A 27,020-nucleotide genomic window follows, 5' to 3' on the forward strand; every position below is an offset into this window, starting at 1 on the left:
CTCTCAGACGTGCCGGAAGCACGTGCCAGACACGCCGGAAACAACTACCGGACAGACCGGAACCACCTGCCAAGAACGCCGCAGCAACCTGTTCGACTCGCTGGAACCACCTGCCGGACAGGCCAATATCAACTGCTGGCTATGCCAGAACCACCTGGGGGACAGTCCGGGATCACCTGCCAGCCATGGCGGAACCACCTCTCAGACGTACCAGAACCACCTGCCGGAGAAGCTGGAAACACGTCCTGGACAGACTGGAACCACGTGACGGCCATGCCTGAACCACCTGCCGAGCACGGCGGAACCACCTGCCGGACACGCCAAAATCACCTGCGGGCCACGCCAGAACCACTTGGACGACTCTCCGAAATGACCTGCCGGGCATGTTGGAACCACCTCTCAGACGTGCCAGAAGCACGTGGCGGATAGTCCGGAATCACCTGTTGGGCATACGCAACCACCTCTGACACGTACCAGAACCACGTGCCGTGCACGCCGGAACCACCTACCAGACAGACCGGAATCAACTTTTGGGCATGCCGGAACCACCAGTCAGATGTGCCGGAAACACGTGCCGGAGACGCCGGAAGCAACTGCCGAGCACGTCGCAACCACCTGCTCAACTCGCCTGAACCACCTGCCGGACACGCCAAAATCACCTGCCCGCTACACCAGCACCACTTCGGGGACAAGCCGGAATCACGTGAGGGGCATGCCGGCACAGCCTCTCAGACTGAACCTCGTGCCGGACACCACAGAACCACCTGCCGTACAGACCGGAACCACCTGCCGGACACGCCGGAACCACCGGCTCGACCCGCCGGAACGACCGCTGGACATGCAAAATCACCTGCCGGCTACGCCGGAAACACTTGGCGAACACTCCGGAATCACCTGCCGGGCATGCCGGAACCACCTCTCAGATATGCCACAACCACGTGCCAATGACCCCGGAAGCACCTGCCGAGCACGCCGGAACCACCTGCTCGACTCGCCAGAACCACCTGCCGGACACGCAAAAATCACCTGCCGGCTACGCCACAACCAGTTGGGGAACACTTCGGAATCACCTGCCGGGCTTGCTGGAACCACCTGCCGGTCATGCCAAAATCACCTGCCAACTACGCCAGTACCACTTGGCGGACACTGTGGAAACACCTGTTGGGCCGGCCGGAAGCACATCTCAGACGTGCCAGAACCATGTGCATGAGATGCTGGAACCACACCCCGAACAGACGGAAAACACCTGCCAGACCCGTCTGAACAACCTGCCGAGCACGCCGGAGCCACCTGCTCGACTCGCCGGAACCACCTACCTGACATGCCCAAATCACCAGCCGGGTATGCCAGAACCACTTGGCGGACACTCCGGAATCATCTGCCGGACATGCCGGAACCAGCTCTCAGACACACCAGAACCACGTGCCGGAGACGCCGGAAGCACCTGCCGAGCATGCCGGAGCCAAATGCTCGACTCGCCAGAAACACCTGCCGGACACGCCAAAATCACCTGCCGGGTACGCCAGAACCACCTGGCGGACACTCCGAAATCACCTGTCGCGCATGCCGGAACCACCTCTCAGACGTGCCGGAAGCACGTGCCGGACATGCCAGAATCACCTACCGGACAGACCGGAACCACCTGCCGAGCACGCAAGAGCCACCTGTTCGACTCGCTGGAACCACCTGCCGGACAGGCCAATATCAACTGCTGGCTATGCCAGAACCACCTGGGGGACGGTCCGGAATCACCTGCCAGCCATGGCGGAACAACCTCTCAGACGTACCAGAACCACCTGCCGGAGAAGCTGGAAACACGTCCTGGACAGTCTGGAACTACCTGCCGGCCAAGCCTGAACCACCTGCCAAGCACAACGGAACAACCTGCCAGACACGCCAAAATCACCTGCGTGTTATGCCAGAACCACTTGGAGGACTCTCTGGGATGACCTGCCGGGCATGCCGGAACCACCTCTCAGACGGGCCGGAAGCACGTGCCAGACACGCCGGAAACAACTACCGGACAGTCCGGAACCACCTGCCAAGAACGCCGGAGCCACCTGTTCGACTCGCTGGAACCACCTGCCGGACAGGCCAATATCAACTGCTGGCTATGCCAGAACCACCTGAGGGACAGTCCGGGATCACCTGCCAGCCATGGCGGAACCACCTCTCAGACGTACCAGAACCACCTGCCGGAGAAGCTGGAAACACGTCCTGGACAGACTGGAACCACGTGACGGCCATGCCTGAACCACCTGCCAAGCACAACGGAACAACCTGTAAGACACGCCAAAATCACCTGCGTGTTATGCCAGAACCACTTGGAGGACTCTCTGGGATGACCTGCCGGGCATGCCGGAACCACCTCTCAGACGTGCCAGAACCATGTGGCGGACAGTCCGGAATCACCTGTTGGGCATGCGCAACCACCTCTGAGACGTACCAGAACCACATGCCGTGCAGGCTGGAACCACCTACCGGACAGACCGGAATCACCTTTCGGGCATGCCGGAACCACCTGTCAGATGTGCCAGAAACACGTGCCGGAGACGCCGGAAGCACCTGCCAAGCACGTTGGAACCACCTGCTCATCTCGCCTGAACCACCTGCCGGACATGCCAAAATCACCTGCCGACTATGCCAGAACCACTTGGCGAACACTCCGGAATCACTTGCCGGGCATGCAGGAACCACCTCTCAGACATGCCAGAACCCCGTGCCAATGACCCCGGAAGCACCAGCCGAGCACGCCGGAACCACCTGCTCGACTCGCCAGAACCACCTGCCGATCACGCAAAAATCACCTGCCGGCTACGCCACAACCAGTTGGTGAACACTTTGGAATCACCTGCCAGGCTTGCTGGAACCACCTGCCAGTCATGCCAAAATCACCTGCCAACTACGCCAGAACCGCTTGGCGGACACTGCGGAAACACCTGTCGGGCCGGCTGGAACCGCATCTCAGATGTGCCAGAAACGTGTTCATGAGATGCTGGAACCACAACCCGAACAGACGGATACCACCTGCCAGAACCGCCTGAACCACCTGCTGAGCACGCCGGAACCACCTGCTCGACTCACCGGTACCACCTCCCTGACACGCCAAAATCACCTGCTGGGTATGCCAGAACCACTTGGCGGACACTCCGGAATCATCTGCCGGACATGCCGGAACCAGCTCTCAGACACACCAGAACCAAGTGCCGGAGACGCCGGAAGCACCTGCCGAGCATGCCGGAGCCACCTGCTCCACTCGCCAGAAACACCTGCCGGACACGCCAAAATCACCTGCCGGGTACGCCAGAACCACCTGGCGGACACTACGGAATCACCTGCCGCGCATGCCGGAACCACCTCTCAGACGTGCCGGAAGCACGTGCCGGACACGCCGGAAACACCTACTGGACAGACCGGAACCACCTGCCAAGAACGCCGGAGCCACCTGTTCGACTCGCTGGAACCACCTGCCGGACAGGCCAATATCAACTGCTGGCTATGCCAGAACCACCTGGGGGACGGTCCGGGATCACCTGCCAGCCATGGCGGAACCACCTCTCAGACGTACCAGAACCACCTGCCGGAGAAGCTGGAAACACGTCCTGGACAGTCTGGAACCACCTGCCGGACAAGCCTGAACCACCTGCCGAGCACGGCGGAACCACCTGCCGGACACGCCAAAATCACCTGCGTGTTATGCCAGAACCACTTGGAGGACTCTCTGGGATGACCTGCCGGGCATGCCGGAAGCACCTCTCAGACGTGCCAGAAGCACGTGGCGGACAGTCCGGAATCACCTGTTGGGCATACGCAACCACCTCTGACACGTACCAGAACCACGTGCCGTGCACGCCGGAACCACCTACCGGACAGACCGGAATCAACTTTTGGGCATGCCGGAACCACCAGTCAGATGTGCCAGAAACACGTGCCGGAGATGCCGGAAGCACCTGCCGAGCACGTCGCAACCACCTGCTCAACTCGCCTGAACCACCTGCCCTCTACACCAGCACCACTTCGGGGACAAGCCGGAATCACGTGAGGGGCATGCCGGCACAGCCTCTCAGACTGAACCTCGTGCCGGACACCACAGAACCACCTGCCGGACAGACCGGAACCACCTGCCGGACACGCCGGAACCACCTGCCGGACACGCCAAAATCACCTGCGGGCTACGCCAGAACCACTTGGACGACTCTCCGAAATGACCTGCCGGGCATGTTGGAACCACCTCTCAGACGTGCCAGAAGCACGTGGCGGACAGTCCGGAATCACCTGTTGGGCATACGCAACCACCTCTGAGACGTACCAGAACCACGTGCCGTGCACGCCGGAACCACCTACCGGACAGACCGGAATCAACTTTTGCGCATGCCGGAACCACCAGTCAGATGTGCCAGAAACACGTGCCGGAGATGCCGGAAGCACCTGCCGAGCACGTCGCAACCACCTGCTCAACTCGCCTGAACCACCTGCCCTCTACACCAGCACCACTTCGGGGACAAGCCGGAATCACGTGAGGGGCATGCCGGCACAGCCTCTCAGACTGAACCTCGTGCCGGACACCACAGAACCACCTGCCGGACAGACCGGAACCACCTGCCGGACACGCCGGAACCACCGGCTCGACCCGCCGGAACGACCGCTGGACATGCAAAATCACCTGCCGGCTACGCCGGAAACACTTGGCGAACACTCCGGAATCACCTGCCGGGCATGCCGGAACCACCTCTCAGATATGCCAGAACCACGTGCCAATGACCCCGGAAGCACCTGCCGAGCACGCCGGAACCACCTGCTCGACTCGCCAGAACCACCTGCCGGACACGCAAAAATCACCTGCCGGCTACGCCACAACCAGTTGGGGAACACTTCGGAATCACCTGCCGGGCTTGCTGGAACCACCTGCCGGTCATGCCAAAATCACCTGCCAACTACGCCAGTACCACTTGGCGCACACTGTGGAAACACCTGTCGGGCCGGCCGGAACCACATCTCAGACGTGCCAGAACCATGTGCATGAGATGCTGGAACCACACCCCGAACAGACGGAAAACACCTGCCAGACCCGTCTGAACAACCTGCCAAGCACGCCGGAGCCACCTGCTCGACTTGCCGGAACCACCTACCTGACATGCCCAAATCACCAGCCGGGTATGCCAGAACCACTTGGCGGACACTCCGGAATCATCTGCCGGACATGCCGGAACCAGCTCTCAGACACACCAGAACCACGTGCCGGAGACGCCGGAAGCACCTGCCGAGCATGCCGGAGCCACCTGCTCGACTCGCCAGAAACACCTGACGGACACGCCAAAATCACCTGCCGGGTACGCCAGAACCACCTGGCGGACACTCCGAAATCACCTGTCGCGCATGCCGGAACCACCTCTCAGACGTGCCGGAAGCACGTGCCGGACATGCCGGAATCACCTACCGGACAGACCGGAACCACCTGCCGAGCACGCCTGAGCCACCTGTTCGACTCGCTGCAACCACCTGCCGGACAGGCCAATATCAACTGCTGGCTATGCCAGAACCACCTGGGGGACGGTCCGGAATCACCTGCCAGCCATGGCGGAACCACCTCTCAGACGTACCAGAACCACCTGCCGGAGAAGCTGGAAACACGTCCTGGACAGTCTGGAACCACCTGCCGGCCAAGCCTGAACCACCTGCCAAGCACAATGGAACAACCTGCCAGACACGCCAAAATCACCTGCGTGTTATGCCAGAACCACTTGGAGGACTCTCTGGGATGACCTGCCGGGCATGCTGGAACCACCTCTCAGACGTGCCGGAAGCACGTGCCAGACACGCCGGAAACAACTACCGGACAGACCGGAACCACCTGCCAAGAACGCCGCAGCCACCTGTTCGACTCGCTGGAACCACCTGCCGGACAGGCCAATATCAGCTGCTGGCTATGCCAGAACCACCTGGGGGACAGTCCGGGATCACCTGCCAGCCATGGCGGAACCACCTCTCAGACGTACCAGAACCACCTGCCGGAGAAGCTGGAAACACGTCCTGGACAGACTGGAACCACGTGACGGCCATGCCTGAACCACCTGCCGAGCACGGCGGAACCACCTGCCGGACACGCCAAAATCACCTGCGGGCCACGCCAGAACCACTTGGACGACTCTCCGAAATGACCTGCCGGGCATGTTGGAACCACCTCTCAGACGTGCCAGAAGCACGTGGCGGATAGTCCGGAATCACCTGTTGGGCATACGCAACCACCTCTGACACGAACCAGAACCACGTGCCGTGCACGCCGGAACCACCTACCAGACAGACCGGAATCAACTTTTGGGCATGCCGGAACCACCAGTCAGATGTGCCGGAAACACGTGCCGGAGACGCCGGAAGCACCTGCCGAGCACGTCGCAACCACCTGCTCAACTCGCCTGAACCACCTGCCGGACACGCCAAAATCACTTGCCCGCTACACCAGCACCACTTCGGGGACAAGCCGGAATCACGTGAGGGGCATGCCGGCACAGCCTCTCAGACTGAACCTAGTGCCGGACACCACAGAACCACCTGCCGGACAGACCGGAACCACCTGCCGGACACGCCGGAACCACCGGCTCGACCCGCCGGAACGACCGCTGGACATGCAAAATCACCTGCCGGCTACGCCGGAAACACTTGGCGAACACTCCGGAATCACCTGCCGGGCATGCCGGAACCACCTCTCAGATATGCCAGAACCACGTGCCAATGACCCCGGAAGCACCTGCCGAGCACGCCGGAACCACCTGCTCGACTCGCCAGAACCACCTGCCGGACACGCAAAAATCACCTGCCGGCTACGCCACAACCAGTTGGGGAACACTTCGGAATCACCTGCCGGGCTTGCTGGAACCACCTGCCGGTCATGCCAAAATCACCTGCCAACTACGCCAGTACCACTTGGCGGACACTGTGGAAACACCTGTTGGGCCGGCCGGAAGCACATCTCAGACGTGCCAGAACCATGTGCATGAGATGCTGGAACCACACACCGAACAGACGGAAAACACCTGCCAGACCCGTCTGAACAACCTGCCGAGCACGCCGGAGCCACCTGCTCGACTCGCCGGAACCACCTACCTGACATGCCCAAATCACCAGCCGGGTATGCCAGAACCACTTGGCGGACACTCCGGAATCATCTGCCGGACATGCCGGAACCAGCTCTCAGACACACCAGAACCACGTGCCGGAGACGCCGGAAGCACCTGCCGAGCATGCCGGAGCCACCTGCTCGACTCGCCAGAAACACCTGCCGGACACGCCAAAATCACCTGCCGGGTACGCCAGAACCACCTGGCGGACACTCCGAAATCACCTGCCGCGCATGCCGGAACCACCTCTCAGACGTGCCGGAAGCACGTGCCGGACATGCCAGAATCACCTACCGGACAGACCGGAACCACCTGCCGAGCACGCAAGAGCCACCTGTTCGACTCGCTGGAACCACCTGCCGGACAGGCCAATATCAACTGCTGGCTATGCCAGAACCACCTGGGGGACGGTCCGGAATCACCTGCCAGCCATGGCGGAACCACCTCTCAGACATACCAGAACCACCTGCCGGAGAAGCTGGAAACACGTCCTGGACAGACTGGAACCACGTGACGGCCATGCCTGAACCACCTGCCGAGCACGGCGGAACCACCTGCCGGACACGCCAAAATCACCTGCGGGCTACACCAGAACCACTTGGACGACTCTCCGAAATGACCTGCCGGGCATGTTGGAACCACCTCTCAGACGTGCCAGAAGCACGTGGCGGACAGTCCGGAATCACCTGTTGGGCATACGCAACCACCTCTGACACGTACCAGAACCACGTGCCGTGCACGCCGGAACCACCTACCGGACAGACCGGAATAAACTTTTGGGCATGCCGGAACCACCAGTCAGATGTGCCAGAAACACGTGCCGGAGATGCCGGAAGCACCTGCCGAGCACGTCGCAACCACCTGCTCAACTCGCCTGAACCACCTGCCCTCTACACCAGCACCACTTCGGGGACAAGCCGGAATCACGTGAGGGGCATGCCGGCACAGCCTCTCAGACTGAACCTCGTGCCGGACACCACAGAACCACCTGCCGGACAGACCGGAACCACACGCCGGACACGCCGGAACCACCGGCTCGACCCGCCGGAACGACCGCTGGACATGCAAAATCACCTGCCGGCTACGCCGGAAACACTTGGCGAACACTCCGGAATCACCTGCCGGGCATGCCGGAACCACCTCTCAGATATGCCAGAACCACGTGCCAATGACCCCGGAAGCACCTGCCGAGCACGCCGGAACCACCTGCTCGACTCGCCAGAACCACCTGCCGGACACGCAAAAATCACCTGCCGGCTACGCCACAACCAGTTGGGGAACACTTCGGAATCACCTGCCGGGCTTGCTGGAACCACCTGCCGGTCATGCCAAAATCACCTGCCAACTACGCCAGTACCACTTGGCGCACACTGTGGAAACACCTGTCGGGCCGGCCGGAACCACATCTCAGACGTGCCAGAACCATGTGCATGAGATGCTGGAACCACACCCCGAACAGACGGAAAACACCTGCCAGACCCGTCTGAACAACCTGCCGAGCACGCCGGAGCCACCTGCTCGACTTGCCGGAACCACCTACCTGACATGCCCAAATCACCAGCCGGGTATGCCAGAACCACTTGGCGGACACTCCGGAATCATCTGCCGGACATGCCGGAACCAGCTCTCAGACACACCAGAACCACGTGCCGGAGACGCCGGAAGCACCTGCCGAGCATGCCGGAGCCACCTGCTCGACTCGCCAGAAACACCTGACGGACACGCCAAAATCACCTGCCGGGTACGCCAGAACCACCTGGCGGACACTCCGAAATCACCTGTCGCGCATGCCGGAACCACCTCTCAGACATGCCGGAAGCACGTGCCGGACATGCCGGAATCACCTACCGGACAGACCGGAACCACCTGCCGAGCACGCCTGAGCCACATGTTCGACTCGCTGCAACCACCTGCCGGACAGGCCAATATCAACTGCTGGCTATGCCAGAACCACCTGGGGGACGGTCCGGAATCACCTGCCAGCCATGGCGGAACCACCTCTCAGACGTACCAGAACCACCTGCCGGAGAAGCTGGAAACACGTCCTGGACAGTCTGGAACCACCTGCCGGCCAAGCCTGAACCACCTGCCAAGCACAATGGAACAACCTGCCAGACACGCCAAAATCACCTGCGTGTTATGCCAGAACCACTTGGAGGACTCTCTGGGATGACCTGCCGGGCATGCTGGAACCACCTCTCAGACGTGCCGGAAGCACGTGCCAGACACGCCGGAAACAACTACCGGACAGACCGGAACCACCTGCCAAGAACGCCGCAGCCACCTGTTCGACTCGCTGGAACCACCTGCCGGACAGGCCAATATCAACTGCTGGCTATGCCAGAACCACCTGGGGGACAGTCCGGGATCACCTGCCAGCCATGGCGGAACCACCTCTCAGACGTACCAGAACCACCTGCCGGAGAAGCTGGAAACACGTCCTGGACAGACTGGAACCACGTGACGGCCATGCCTGAACCACCTGCCGAGCACGGCGGAACCACCTGCCGGACACGCCAAAATCACCTGCGGGCCACGCCAGAACCACTTGGACGACTCTCCGAAATGACCTGCCGGGCATGTTGGAACCACCTCTCAGACGTGCCAGAAGCACGTGGCGGATAGTCCGGAATCACCTGTTGGGCATACGCAACCACCTCTGACACGTACCAGAACCACGTGCCGTGCACGCCGGAACCACCTACCAGACAGACCGGAATCAACTTTTGGGCATGCCGGAACCACCAGTCAGATGTGCCGGAAAGACGTGCCGGAGACGCCGGAAGCACCTGCCGAGCACGTCGCAAACACCTGCTCAACTCGCCTGAACCACCTGCCCTCTACACCAGCACCACTTCGGGGACAAGCCGGAATCACGTGAGGGGCATGCCGGCACAGCCTCTCAGACTGAACCTCGTGCCGGACACCACAGAACCACCTGCCGGACAGACCGGAACCACCTGCCGGACACGCCGGAACCACCAGCTCGACCCGCCGGAACGACCGCTGGACATGCAAAATCACCTGCCGGCTACGCCGGAAACACTTGGCGAACACTCCGGAATCACCTGCCGGGCATGCCGGAACCACCTCTCAGATATGCCACAACCACGTGCCAATGACCCCGGAAGCACCTGCCGAGCACGCCGGAACCACCTGCTCGACTCGCCAGAACCACCTGCCGGACACGCAAAAATCACCTGCCGGCTACGCCACAACCAGTTGGGGAACACTTCGGAATCACCTGCCGGGCTTGCTGGAACCACCTGCCGGTCATGCCAAAATCACCTGCCAACTACGCCAGTACCACTTGGCGCACACTGTGGAAACACCTGTCGGGCCGGCCGGAACCACATCTCAGACGTGCCAGAACCATGTGCATGAGATGCTGGAACCACACCCCGAACAGACGGAAAACACCTGCCAGACCCGTCTGAACAACCTGCCGAGCACGCCGGAGCCACCTGCTCGACTTGCCGGAACCACCTACCTGACATGCCCAAATCACCAGCCGGGTATGCCAGAACCACTTGGCGGACACTCCGGAATCATCTGCCGGACATGCCGGAACCAGCTCTCAGACACACCAGAACCACGTGCCGGAGACGCCGGAAGCACCTGCCGAGCATGCCGGAGCCACCTGCTCGACTCGCCAGAAACACCTGACGGACACGCCAAAATCACCTGCCGGGTACGCCAGAACCACCTGGCGGACACTCCGAAATCACCTGTCGCGCATGCCGGAACCACCTCTCAGACGTGCCGGAAGCACGTGCCGGACATGCCGGAATCACCTACCGGACAGACCGGAACCACCTGCTGAGCACGCCTGAGCCACCTGTTCGACTCGCTGCAACCACCTGCCGGACAGGCCAATATCAACTGCTGGCTATGCCAGAACCACATGGGGGACGGTCCGGAATCACCTGCCAGCCGCGGCGGAACCACCTCTCAGACGTACCAGAACCACCTGCCGGAGAAGCTGGAAACACGTCCTGGACAGTCTGGAACCACCTGCCGGCCAAGCCTGAACCACCTGCCAAGCACAATGGAACAACCTGCCAGACACGCCAAAATCACCTGCGTGTTATGCCAGAACCACTTGGAGGACTCTCTGGGATGACCTGCCGGGCATGCTGGAACCACCTCTCAGACGTGCCGGAAGCACGTGCCAGACACGCCGGAAACAACTACCGGACAGACCGGAACCACCTGCCAAGAACGCCGCAGCCACCTGTTCGACTCGCTGGAACCACCTGCCGGACAGGCCAATATCAACTGCTGGCTATGCCAGAACCACCTGGGGGACAGTCCGGGATCACCTGCCAGCCATGGCGGAACCACCTCTCAGACGTACCAGAACCACCTGCCGGAGAAGCTGGAAACACGTCCTGGACAGACTGGAACCACGTGACGGCCATGCCTGAACCACCTGCCGAGCACGGCGGAACCACCTGCCGGACACGCCAAAATCACCTGCGGGCCACGCCAGAACCACTTGGACGACTCTCCGAAATGACCTGCCGGGCATGTTGGAACCACCTCTCAGACGTGCCAGAAGCACGTGGCGGATAGTCCGGAATCACCTGTTGGGCATACGCAACCACCTCTGACACGTACCAGAACCACGTGCCGTGCACGCCGGAACCACCTACCAGACAGACCGGAATCAACTTTTGGGCATGCCGGAACCACCAGTCAGATGTGCCGGAAACACGTGCCGGAGACGCCGGAAGCAACTGCCGAGCACGTCGCAACCACCTGCTCAACTCGCCTGAACCACCTGCCGGACACGCCAAAATCACCTGTCCGCTACACCAGCACCACTTCGGGGACAAGCCGGAATCACGTGAGGGGCATGCCGGCACAGCCTCTCAGACTGAACCTCGTGCCGGACACCACAGAACCACCTGCCGGACAGACCGGAACCACCTGCCGGACACGCCGGAACCACCGGCTCGACCCGCCGGAACGACCGCTGGACATGCAAAATCACCTGCCGGCTACGCCGGAAACACTTGGCGAACACTCCGGAATCACCTGCCGGGCATGCCGGAACCACCTCTCAGATATGCCACAACCACGTGCCAATGACCCCGGAAGCACCTGCCGAGCACGCCGGAACCACCTGCTTGACTCGCCAGAACCACCTGCCGGACACGCAAAAATCACCTGCCGGCTACGCCACAACCAGTTGGGGAACACTTCGGAATCACCTGCCGGGCTTGCTGGAACCACCTGCCGGTCATGCCAAAATCACCTGCCAACTACGCCAGTACCACTTGGCGGACACTGTGGAAACACCTGTTGGGCCGGCCGGAAGCACATCTCAGACGTGCCAGAACCATGTGCATGAGATGCTGGAACCACACACCGAACAGACGGAAAACACCTGCCAGACCCGTCTGAACAACCTGCCGAGCACGCCGGAGCCACCTGCTCGACTCGCCGGAACCACCTACCTGACATGCCCAAATCACCAGCCGGGTATGCCAGAACCACTTGGCGGACACTCCGGAATCATCTGCCGGACATGCCGGAACCAGCTCTCAGACACACCAGAACCACGTGCCGGAGACGCCGGAAGCACCTGCCGAGCATGCCGGAGCCACCTGCTCGACTCGCCAGAAACACCTGCCGGACACGCCAAAATCACCTGCCGGGTACGCCAGATCCACCTGGCGGACACTCCGAAATCACCTGTCGCGCATGCCGGAACCACCTCTCAGACGTGCCGGAAGCACGTGCCGGACATGCCAGAATCACCTACCGGACAGACCGGAACCACCTGCCGAGCACGCAAGAGCCACCTGTTCGACTCGCTGGAACCACCTGCCGGACAGGCCAATATCAACTGCTGGCTATGCCAGAACCACCTGGGGGACGGTCCGGAATCACCTGCCAGCCATGGCGGAACCACCTCTCAGACGTACCAGAACCACCTGCCGGAGAAGCTGGAAACACGTCCTGGACAGTCTGGAACTACCTGCCGGCCAAGCCTGAACCACCTGCCAAGCACAACGGAACAACCTGCCAGACACGCCAAAATCACCTGCGTGTTATGCCAGAACCACTTGGAGGACTCTCTGGGATGACCTGCCGGGCATGCCGGAACCACCTCTCAGACGGGCCGGAAGCACGTGCCAGACACGCCGGAAACAACTACCGGACAGACCGGAACCACCTGCCAAGAACGCCGGAGCCACCTGTTCGACTCGCTGGAACCACCTGCCGGACAGGCCAATATCAACTGCTGGCTATGCCAGAACCACCTGAGGGACAGTCCGGGATCACCTGCCAGCCATGGCGGAACCACCTCTCAGACGTACCAGAACCACCTGCCGGAGAAGCTGGAAACACGTCCTGGACAGACTGGAACCACGTGACGGCCATGCCTGAACCACCTGCCAAGCACAACGGAACAACCTGTAAGACACGCCAAAATCACCTGCGTGTTATGCCAGAACCACTTGGAGGACTCTCTGGGATGACCTGCCGGGCATGCCGGAACCACCTCTCAGACGTGCCAGAACCATGTGGCGGACAGTCCGGAATCACCTGTTGGGCATGCGCAACCACGTCTGAGACGTACCAGAACCACATGCCGTGCAGGCTGGAACCACCTACCGGACAGACCGGAATCACCTTTCGGGCATGCCGGAACCACCTGTCAGATGTGCCAGAAACACGTGCCGGAGACGCCGGAAGCACCTGCCAAGCACGTTGGAACCACCTGCTCATCTCGCCTGAACCACCTGCCGGACATGCCAAAATCACCTGCCGACTATGCCAGAACCACTTGGCGAACACTCCGGAATCACTTGCCGGGCATGCAGGAACCACCTCTCAGACATGCCAGAACCCCGTGCCAATGACCCCGGAAGCACCAGCCGAGCACGCCGGAACCACCTGCTCGACTCGCCAGAACCACCTGCCGATCATGCAAAAATCACCTGCCGGCTACGCCACAACCAGTTGGTGAACACTTTGGAATCACCTGCCAGGATTGCTGGAACCACCTGCCAGTCATGCCAAAATCACATGCCAACTACGCCAGAACCGCTTGGCGGACACTGCGGAAACACCTGTCGGGCCGGCTGGAACCGCATCTCAGATGTGCCAGAAACGTGTTCATGAGATGCTGGAACCACAACCCGAACAGACGGATACCACCTGCCAGAACCGCCTGAACCACCTGCTGAGCACGCCGGAACCACCTGCTCGACTCACCGGTACCACCTCCCTGACACGCCAAAATCACCTGCTGGGTATGCCAGAACCACTTGGCGGACACTCCGGAATCATCTGCCGGACATGCCGGAACCAGCTCTCAGACACACCAGAACCAAGTGCCGGAGACGCCGGAAGCACCTGCCGAGCATGCCGGAGCCACCTGCTCCACTCGCCAGAAACACCTGCCGGACACGCCAAAATCACCTGCCGGGTACGCCAGAACCACCTGGCGGACACTACGGAATCACCTGCCGCGCATGCCGGAACCACCTCTCAGACGTGCCGGAAGCACGTGCCGGACACGCCGGAAACACCTACTGGACAGACCGGAACCACCTGCCAAGAACGCCGGAGCCACCTGTTCGACTCGCTGGAACCACCTGCCGGACAGGCCAATATCAACTGCTGGCTATGCCAGAACCACCTGGGGGACGGTCCGGGATCACCTGCCAGCCATGGCGGAACCACCTCTCAGACGTACCAGAACCACCTGCCGGAGAAGCTGGAAACACGTCCTGGACAGTCTGGAACCACCTGCCGGACAAGCCTGAACCACCTGCCGAGCACGGCGGAACCACCTGCCGGACACGCCAAAATCACCTGCGTGTTATGCCAGAACCACTTGGAGGACTCTCTGGGATGACCTGCCGGGCATGCCGGAAGCACCTCTCAGACGTGCCAGAAGCACGTGGCGGACAGTCCGGAATCACCTGTTGGGCATACGCAACCACCTCTGACACGTACCAGAACCACGTGCCGTGCACGCCGGAACCACCTACCGGACAGACCGGAATCAACTTTTGGGCATGCCGGAACCACCAGTCAGATGTGCCAGAAACACGTGCCGGAGATGCCGGAAGCACCTGCCGAGCACGTCGCAACCACCTGCTCAACTCGCCTGAACCACCTGCCCTCTACACCAGCACCACTTCGGGGACAAGCCGGAATCACGTGAGGGGCATGCCGGCACAGCCTCTCAGACTGAACCTCGTGCCGGACACCACAGAACCACCTGCCGGACAGACCGGAACCACCTGCCGGACACGCCGGAACCACCTGCCGGACACGCCAAAATCACCTGCGGGCTACGCCAGAACCACTTGGACGACTCTCCGAAATGACCTGCCGGGCATGTTGGAACCACCTCTCAGACGTGCCAGAAGCACGTGGCGGACAGTCCGGAATCACCTGTTGGGCATACGCAACCACCTCTGAGACGTACCAGAACCACGTGCCGTGCACGCCGGAACCACCTACCGGACAGACCGGAATCAACTTTTGGGCATGCCGGAACCACCAGTCAGATGTGCCAGAAACACGTGCCGGAGATGCCGGAAGCACCTGCCGAGCACGTCGCAACCACCTGCTCAACTCGCCTGAACCACCTGCCCTCTACACCAGCACCACTTCGGGGACAAGCCGGAATCACGTGAGGGGCATGCCGGCACAGCCTCTCAGACTGAACCTCGTGCCGGACACCACAGAACCACCTGCCGGACAGACCGGAACCACCTGCCGGACACGCCGGAACCACCGGCTCGACCCGCTGGAACGACCGCTGGACATGCAAAATCACCTGCCGGCTACGCCGGAAACACTTGGCGAACACTCCGGAATCACCTGCCGGGCATGCCGGAACCACCTCTCAGATATGCCAGAACCACGTGCCTATGACCCCGGAAGCACCTGCCGAGCACGCCGGAACCACCTGCTCGACTCGCCAGAACCACCTGCCGGACACGCAAAAATCACCTGCCGGCTACGCCACAACCAGTTGGGGAACACTTCGGAATCACCTGCCGGGCTTGCTGGAACCACCTGCCGGTCATGCCAAAATCACCTGCCAACTACGCCAGTACCACTTGGCGCACACTGTGGAAACACCTGTCGGGCCGGCCGGAACCACATCTCAGACGTGCCAGAACCATGTGCATGAGATGCTGGAACCACACCCCGAACAGACGGAAAACACCTGCCAGACGCGTCTGAACAACCTGCCAAGCACGCCGGAGCCACCTGCTCGACTCACCGGAACCACCTACCTGACATGCCCAAATCACCAGCCGGGTATGCCAGAACCACTTGGCGGACACTCCGGAATCATCTGCCGGACATGCCGGAACCAGCTCTCAGACACACCAGAACCACGTGCCGGAGACGCCGGAAGCACCTGCCGAGCATGCCGGAGCCACCTGCTCGACTCGCCAGAAACACCTGACGGACACGCCAAAATCACCTGCCGGGTACGCCAGAACCACCTGGCGGACACTCCGAAATCACCTGTCGCGCATGCCGGAACCACCTCTCAGACGTGCCGGAAGCACGTGCCGGACATGCCGGAATCACCTACCGGACAGACCGGAACCACCTGCCGAGCACGCCTGAGCCACCTGTTCGACTCGCTGCAACCACCTGCCGGACAGGCCAATATCAACTGCTGGCTATGCCAGAACCACCTGGGGGACGGTCCGGAATCACCTGCCAGCCATGGCGGAACCACCTCTCAGACGTACCAGAACCACCTGCCGGAGAAGCTGGAAACACGTCCTGGACAGTCTGGAACCACCTGCCGGCCAAGCCTGAACCACCTGCCAAGCACAATGGAACAACCTGCCAGACACGCCAAAATCACCTGCGTGTTATGCCAGAACCACTTGGAGGACTCTCTGGGATGACCTGCCGGGCATGCTGGAACCACCTCTCAGACGTGCCGGAAGCACGTGCCAGACACGCCGGAAACAACTACCGGACAGACCGGAACCACCTGCCAAGAACGCCGCAGCCACCTGTTCGACTCGCTGGAACCACCTGCCGGACAGGCCAATATCAGCTGCTGGCTATGCCAGAACCACCTGGGGGACAGTCCGGGATCACCTGCCAGCCATGGCGGAACCACCTCTCAGACGTACCAGAACCACCTGCCGGAGAAGCTGGAAACACGTCCTGGACAGACTGGAACCACGTGACGGCCATGCCTGAACCACCTGCCGAGCACGGCGGAACCACCTGCCGGACACGCCAAAATCACCTGCGGGCCACGCCAGAACCACTTGGACGACTCTCCGAAATGACCTGCCGGGCATGTTGGAACCACCTCTCAGACGTGCCAGAAGCACGTGGCGGATAGTCCGGAATCACCTGTTGGGCATACGCAACCACCTCTGACACGTACCAGAACCACGTGCCGTGCACGCCGGAACCACCTACCAGACAGACCGGAATCAACTTTTGGGCATGCCGGAACCACCAGTCAGATGTGCCAGAAAGACGTGCCGGAGACGCCGGAAGCACCTGCCGAGCACGTCGCAACCACCTGCTCAACTCGCCTGAACCACCTGCCGGACACGCCAAAATCACTTGCCCGCTACACCAGCACCACTTCGGGGACAAGCCGGAATCACGTGAGGGGCATGCCGGCACAGCCTCTCAGACTGAACCTAGTGCCGGACACCACAGAACCACGTGCCGGACAGACCGGAACCACCTGCCGGACACGCCGGAACCACCGGCTCGACCCGCCGGAACGACCGCTGGACATGCAAAATCACCTGCCGGCTACGCCGGAAACACTTGGCGAACACTCCGGAATCACCTGCCGGGCATGCCGGAACCACCTCTCAGATATGCCAGAACCACGTGCCAATGACCCCGGAAGCACCTGCCGAGCACGCCGGAACCACCTGCTCGACTCGCCAGAACCACCTGCCGGACACGCAAAAATCACCTGCCGGCTACGCCACAACCAGTTGGGGAACACTTCGGAATCACCTGCCGGGCTTGCTGGAACCACCTGCCGGTCATGCCAAAATCACCTGCCAACTACGCCAGTACCACTTGGCGGACACTGTGGAAACACCTGTTGGGCCGGCCGGAAGCACATCTCAGACGTGCCAGAACCATGTGCATGAGATGCTGGAACCACACACCGAACAGACGGAAAACACCTGCCAGACCCGTCTGAACAACCTGCCGAGCACGCCGGAGCCACCTGCTCGACTCGCCGGAACCACCTACCTGACATGCCCAAATCACCAGCCGGGTATGCCAGAACCACTTGGCGGACACTCCGGAATCATCTGCCGGACATGCCGGAACCAGCTCTCAGACACACCAGAACCACGTGCCGGAGACGCCGGAAGCACCTGCCGAGCATTCCGGAGCCACCTGCTCGACTCGCCAGAAACACCTGCCGGACACGCCAAAATCACCTGCCGGGTACGCCAGAACCACCTGGCGGACACTCCGAAATCACCTGCCGCGCATGCCGGAACCACCTCTCAGACGTGCCGGAAGCACGTGCCGGACATGCCAGAATCACCTACCGGACAGACCGGAACCACCTGCCGAGCACGCAAGAGCCACCTGTTCGACTCGCTGGAACCACCTGCCGGACAGGCCAATATCAACTGCTGGCTATGCCAGAACCACCTGGGGGACGGTCCGGAATCACCTGCCAGCCATGGCGGAACCACCTCTCAGACATACCAGAACCACCTGCCGGAGAAGCTGGAAACACGTCCTGGACAGACTGGAACCACGTGACGGCCATGCCTGAACCACCTGCCGAGCACGGCGGAACCACCTGCCGGACACGCCAAAATCACCTGCGGGCTACGCCAGAACCACTTGGACGACTCTCCGAAATGACCTGCCGGGCATGTTGGAACCACCTCTCAGACGTGCCAGAAGCACGTGGCGGACAGTCCGGAATCACCTGTTGGGCATACGCAACCACCTCTGACACGTACCAGAACCACGTGCCGTGCACGCCGGAACCACCTACCGGACAGACCGGAATCAACTTTTGGGCATGACGGAACCACCAGTCAGATGTGCCAGAAACACGTGCCGGAGATGCCGGAAGCACCAGCCGAGCACGTCGCAACCACCTGCTCAACTCGCCTGAACCACCTGCCCTCTACACCAGCACCACTTCGGGGACAAGCCGGAATCACGTGAGGGGCATGCCGGCACAGCCTCTCAGACTGAACCTCGTGCCGGACACCACAGAACCACCTGCCGGACAGACCGGAACCACCTGCCGGACACGCCGGAACCAATGGCTCGACCCGCCGGAACGACCGCTGGACATGCAAAATCACCTGCCGGCTACGCCGGAAACACTTGGCGAACACTCCGGAATCACCTGCCGGGCATGCCGGAACCACCTCTCAGATATGCCAGAACCACGTGCCAATGACCCCGGAAGCACCTGCCGAGCACGCCGGAACCACCTGCTCGACTCGCCAGAACCACCTGCCGGACACGCAAAAATCACCTGCCGGCTACGCCACAACCAGTTGGGGAACACTTCGGAATCACCTGCCGGGCTTGCTGGAACCACCTGCCGGTCATGCCAAAATCACCTGCCAACTACGCCAGTACCACTTGGCGCACACTGTGGAAACACCTGTCGGGCCGGCCGGAACCACATCTCAGACGTGCCAGAACCATGTGCATGAGATGCTGGAACCACACCCCGAACAGACGGAAAACACCTGCCACACCCGTCTGAACAACCTGCCGAGCACGCCAGAGCCACCTGCTCGACTTGCCGGAACCACCTACCTGACATGCCCAAATCACCAGCCGGGTATGCCAGAACCACTTGGCGGACACTCCGGAATCATCTGCCGGACATGCCGGAACCAGCTCTCAGACACACAAGAACCACGTGCCGGAGACGCCGGAAGCACCTGCCGAGCATGCCGGAGCCACCTGCTCGACTCGCCAGAAACACCTGACGGACACGCCAAAATCACCTGCCGGGTATGCCAGAACCACCTGGCGGACACTCCGAAATCACCTGTCGCGCATGCCGGAACCACCTCTCAGACATGCCGGAAGCACGTGCCGGACATGCCGGAATCACCTACCGGACAGACCGGAACCACCTGCCGAGCACGCCTGAGCCACCTGTTCGACTCGCTGCAACCACCTGCCGGACAGGCCAATATCAACTGCTGGCTATGCCAGAACCACCTGGGGGACGGTCCGGAATGACCTGCCAGCCATGGCGGAACCACCTCTCAGACGTACCAGAACCACCTGCCGGAGAAGCTGGAAACACGTCCTGGACAGTCTGGAACCACCTGCCGGCCAAGCCTGAACCACCTGCCAAGCACAATGGAACAACCTGCCAGACACGCCAAAATCACCTGCGTGTTATGCCAGAACCACTTGGAGGACTCTCTGGGATGACCTGCCGGGCATGCTGGAACCACCTCTCAGACGTGCCGGAAGCACGTGCCAGACACGCCGGAAACAACTACCGGACAGACCGGAACCACCTGCCAAGAACGCCGCAGCCACCTGTTCGACTCGCTGGAACCACCTGCCGGACAGGCCAATATCAACTGCTGGCTATGCCAGAACCACCTGGGGGACAGTCCGGGATCACCTGAAAGCCATGGCGGAACCACCTCTCAGACGTACCAGAACCACCTGCCGGAGAAGCTGGAAACACGTCCTGGACAGACTGGAACCACGTGACGGCCATGCCTGAACCACCTGCCGAGCACGGCGGAACCACCTGCCGGACACGCCAAAATCACCTGCGGGCCACGCCAGAACCACTTGGACGACTCTCCGAAATGACCTGCCGGGCATGTTGGAACCACCTCTCAGACGTGCCAGAAGCACGTGGCGGATAGTCCGGAATCACCTGTTGGGCATACGCAACCACCTCTGACACGTACCAGAACCACGTGCCGTGCACGCCGGAACCACCTACCAGACAGACCGGAATCAACTTTTGGGCATGCCGGAACCACCAGTCAGATGTGCCGGAAACACGTGCCGAAGACGCCGGAAGCACCTGCCGAGCACGTCGCAACCACCTGCTCAACTCGCCTGAACCACCTGCCGGACACGCCAAAATCACCTGCCCGCTATACCAGCACCACTTCGGGGACAAGCCGGAATCACGTGAGGGGCATGCCGGCACAGCCTCTCAGACTGAACCTAGTGCCGGACACCACAGAACCACCTGCCGGACACGCCGGAACCACCGGCTCGACCCGCCGGAACGACCGCTGGACATGCAAAATCACCTGCCGGCTACGCCGGAAACACTTGGCGAACACTCCGGAATCACCTGCCGGGCATGCCGGAACCACCTCTCAGATATGCCACAACCACGTGCCAATGACCCCGGAAGCACCTGCCGAGCACGCCGGAACCACCTGCTCGACTCGCCAGAACCACCTGCCGGACACGCAAAAATCACCTGCCGGCTACGCCACAACCAGTTGGGGAACACTTCGGAATCACCTGCCGGGCTTGCTGGAACCACCTGCCGGTCATGCCAAAATCACCTGCCAACTACGCCAGTACCACTTGGCGGACACTGTGGAAACACCTGTTGGGCCGGCCGGAAGCACATCTCAGACGTGCCAGAACCATGTGCATGAGATGCTGGAACCACACCCCGAACAGACGGAAAACACCTGCCACACCCGTCTGAACAACCTGCCGAGCACGCCGGAGCCACCTGCTCGACTCGCCGGAACCACCTACCTGACATGCCCAAATCACCAGCCGGGTATGCCAGAACCACTTGGCGGACACTCCGGAATCATCTGCCGGACATGCCGGAACCAGCTCTCAGACACACCAGAACCACGTGCCGGAGACGCCGGAAGCACCTGCCGAGCATGCCGGAGCCACCTGCTCGACTCGCCAGAAACACCTGCCGGACACGCCAAAATCACCTGCCGGGTACGCCAGAACCACCTGGCGGACACTCCGAAATCACCTGTCGCGCATGCCGGAACCACCTCTCAGACGTGCCGGAAGCACGTGCCGGACATGCCAGAATCACCTACCGGACAGACCGGAACCACCTGCCGAGCACGCAAGAGCCACCTGTTCGACTCGCTGGAACCACCTGCCGGACAGGCAAATATCAACTGCTGGCTATGCCAGAACCACCTGGGGGACGGTCCGGAATCACCTGCCAGCCATGGCGGAACCACCTCTCAGACGTACCAGAACCACCTGCCGGAGAACCTGGAAACACGTCCTGGACAGTCTGGAACTACCTGCCGGCCAAGCCTGAACCACCTGCCAAGCACAACGGAACAACCTGCCAGACACGCCAAAATCACCTGCGTGTTATGCCAGAACCACTTGGAGGACTCCCTGGGATGACCTGCCGGGCATGCCGGAACCACCTCTCAGACGGGCCGGAAGCACGTGCCAGACACGCCGGAAACAACTACCGGACAGACCGGAACCACCTGCCAAGAACGCCGCAGCCACCTGTTCGACTCGCTGGAACCACCTGCCGGACAGGCCAATATCAACTGCTGGCTATGCCAGAACCACCTGAGGGAGAGTCTGGGATCACCTGCCAGCCATGGTGGAACCACCTCTCAGACGTACCAGAACCACCTGCCGGAGAAGCTGGAAACACGTCCTGGACAGACTGGAACCACGTGACGGCCATGCCTGAACCACCTGCCGAGCACGGCGCAACCACCTGCCGGACACGCCAAAATCACCTGCGGGCTACGCCAGAACCACTTGGACGACTCTCCGAAATGACCTGCCGGGCATGTTGGAACCACCTCTCAGACGTGCCAGAAGCACGTGGCGGACAGTCCGGAATCACCTGTTGGGCATACGCAACCACCTCTGACACGTACCAGAACCACGTGCCGTGCACGCCGGAACCACCTACCGGACAGACCGGAATCAACTTTTGGGCATGACGGAACCACCAGTCAGATGTGCCAGAAACACGTGCCGGAGATGCCGGAAGCACCTGCCGAGCACGTCGCAACCACCTGCTCAACTCGCCTGAACCACCTGCCGGACATGCCAAAATCACCTGCCGACTATGCCAGAACCACTTAGCGAACACTCCGGAATCACTTGCCGGGCATGAAGGAACCACCTCTCAGACATGCCAGAACCCCGTGCCAATGACCCCGGAAGCACCAGCCGAGCACGCCGGAACCACCTGCTCGACTCGCCAGAACCACCTGCCGATCACGCAAAAATCACCTGCCGGCTACGCCACAACCAGTTGGTGAACACTTTGGAATCACCTGCCAGGATTGCTGGAACCACCTGCCAGTCATGCCAAAATCACCTGCCAACTACGCCAGAACCGCTTGGCGGACACTGCGGAAACACCTGTCGGGCCGGCTGGAACCACATCTCAGATGTGCCAGAAACGTGTTCATGAGATGCTGGAACCACAACCCGAACAGACGGATACCACCTGCCAGAACCGCCTGAACCACCTGCTGAGCACGCCGGAACCACCTGCTCGACTCACCGGTACCACCTCCCTGACACGCCAAAATCACCTGCTGGGTATGCCAGAACCACTTGGCGGACACTCCGGAATCATCTGCCGGACATGCCGGAACCAGCTCTCAGACACACCAGAACCAAGTGCCGGAGACGCCGGAAGCACCTGCCGAGCATGCCGGAGCCACCTGCTCCACTCGCCAGAAACACCTGCCGGACACGCCAAAATCACCTGCCGGGTACGCCAGAACCACCTGGCGGACACTACGGAATCACCTGCCGCGCATGCCGGAACCACCTCTCAGACGTGCCGGAAGCACGTGCCGGACACGCCGGAATCACCTACCGGACAGACCGGAACCACCTGCCGAGCACGCCGGAGCCACCTGTTCGACTCGCTGGAACCACCTGCCGGACAGGCCAATATCAACTGCTGGCTATGCCAGAACCACCTGGGGGACGGTCCGGAATCACCTGCCAGCCATGGCGGAACCACCTCTCAGACGTACCAGAACCACCTGCCGGAGAAGCTGGAAACACGTCCTGGACAGTCTGGAACCACCTGCCGGCCAAGCCTGAACCACCTGCCAAGCACAACGGAACAACCTGCCAGACACGCCAAAATCACCTGCCTGTTATGCCAGAACCACTTGGAGGACTCTCTGGGATGACCTGCCGGGCATGCCGGAACCACCTCTCAGACGTGCCAGAACCATGTGGCGGACAGTCCGGAATCACCTGTTGGGCATGCGCAACCACCTCTGAGATGTAGCAGAACCACATGCCGTGCAGGCTGGAACCACCTACCGGACAGACCGGAATCACCTTTCGGGCATGCCGGAACCACCTGTCAGATGTGCCAGAAACACGTGCCGGAGACGCCGGAAGCACCTGCCAAGCACGTTGGAACCACCTGCTCAACTCGCCTGAACCACCTGCCGGACATGCCAAAATCACCTGCCGACTATGCCAGAACCACTTGGCGAACACTCCGGAATCACTTGCCGGGCATGCAGGAACCACCTCTCAGACATGCCAGAACCCCGTGCCAATGACCCCGGAAGCACCAGCCGAGCACGCTGGAACCACCTGCTCGACTCGCCAGAACCACCTGCCGATCACGCAAAAATCACCTGCCGGCTACGCCACAACCAGTTGGTGAACTCTTTGGAATCACCTGCCAGGCTTGCTGGAACCACCTGCCAGTCATGCCAAAATCACTTGCCAACTACGCCAGAACCGCTTGGCGGACACTGCGGAAACACCTGTCGGGCCGGCTGGAACCACATCTCAGACGTGCCAGAAACGTGTTCATGAGATGCTGGAACCACACCCCGAACAGACGGATACCAACTGCCAGAACCGCCTGAACCACCTGCTGAGCACGCCGGAACCACCTGCTCGACTCACCGGTACCACATCCCTGACACGCCAAAATCACCTGCTGGGTATGCCAGAACCACTTGGCGGACACTCCGGAATCATCTGCCGGACATGCCGGAACCAGCTCTCAGACACACCAGAACCAAGTGCCGGAGACGCCAGAAGCACCTGCCGAGCATGCCGGAGCCACCTGCTCCACTCGCCAGAAACACCTGCTGGACACGCCAAAATCACCTGCCGGGTACGCCAGAACCACCTGGCGGACACTACGGAATCACCTGCCGCGCATGCCGGAACCACCTCTCAGACGTGCCGGAAGCACGTGCCGGACACGCCGGAAACACCTACTGGACAGACCGGAACCACCTGCCAAGAACGCCGGAGCCACCTGTTCGACTCGCTGGAACCACCTGCCGGACAGGCCAATGTCAACTGCTGGCTATGCCAGAACCACCTGGGGGACGGTCCGGGATCACCTGCCAGCCATGGCGGAACCACCTCTCAGACGTACCAGAACCACCTGCCGGAGAAGCTGGAAACACGTCCTGGACAGTCTGGAACCACCTGCCGGACAAGCCTGAACCACCTGCCAAGCACAACGGAACAACCTGCCAGACACGCCAAAATCACCTGCGTGTTATGCCAGAACCACTTGGAGGACTCTCTGGGATGACCTGCCGGGCATGCCGGAACCACCTCTCAGACGTGCCAGAACCATGTGGCGGACAGTCCGGAATCACCTGTTGGGCATGCGCAACCACCTCTGAGACGTACCAGAACCACATGCCGTGCAGGCTGGAACCACCTACCGGACAGACCGGAATCACCTTTCGGGCATGCCGGAACCACCTGTCAGATGTGCCAGAAACACGTGCCGGAGACGCCGGAAGCACCTGCCAAGCACGTTGGAACCACCTGCTCAACTCGCCTGAACCACCTGCCGGACATGCCAAAATCACCTGCCGACTATGCCAGAACCACTTGGCGAACACTCCGGAATCACTTGCCGGGCATGCAGGAACCACCTCTCAGACATGCCAGAACCCCGTGCCAATGACCCCGGAAGCACCAGCCGAGCACGCCGGAACCACCTGCTCGACTCGCCAGAACCACCTGCCGATCACGCAAAAATCACCTGCCGGCTACGCCACAACCAGTTGGTGAACACTTTGGGATCACCTGCCAGGCTTGCTGGAACCACCTGCCAGTCATGCCAAAATCACCTGCCAACTACGCCAGAACCGCTTGGCGGACACTGCGGAAACACCTGTCGGGCCGGCTGGAACCACATCTCAGACGTGCCAGAAACGTGTTCATGAGATGTTGGAACCACACCCCGAACAGACGGATACCACCTGCCAGAACCGCATGAACCACCTGCTGAGCACGCCGGAACCACCTGCTCGACTCACCGGTACCCCATCGCTGACACGCCAAAATCACCTGCTGGGTATGCCAGAACCACTTGGCGGACACTCCGGAATCATCTGCCGGACATGCCGGAACCAGCTCTCAGACACACCAGAACCACGTGCCGGAGACGCCGGAAGCACCTGCCGAGCATGCCGGAGCCACCTGCTCGACTCGCCAGAAACACCTGACGGACACGCCAAAATCACCTGCCGGGTACGCCAGAACCACCTGGCGGACACTCCGAAATCACCTGTCGCGCATGCCGGAACCACCTCTCAGACGTGCCGGAAGCACGTGCCGGACATGCCGGAATCACCTACCGGACAGACCGGAACCACCTGCCGAGCACGCCTGAGCCACCTGTTCGACTCGCTGCAACCACCTGCCGGACAGGCCAATATCAACTGCTGGCTATGCCAGAACCACCTGGGGGACGGTCCGGAATCACCTGCCAGCCATGGCGGAACCACCTCTCAGACGTACCAGAACCACCTGCCGGAGAAGCTGGAAACACGTCCTGGACAGTCTGGAACTACCTGCCGGCCAAGCCTGAACCACCTGCCAAGCACAATGGAACAACCTGCCAGACACGCCAAAATCACCTGCGTGTTATGC

The sequence above is a fragment of the Equus caballus genome, chromosome 23, assembly GCF_041296265.1.
Source record: "Equus caballus isolate H_3958 breed thoroughbred chromosome 23, TB-T2T, whole genome shotgun sequence".
In the NCBI taxonomy this organism is placed as follows: Eukaryota; Metazoa; Chordata; class Mammalia; order Perissodactyla; family Equidae; genus Equus; species Equus caballus.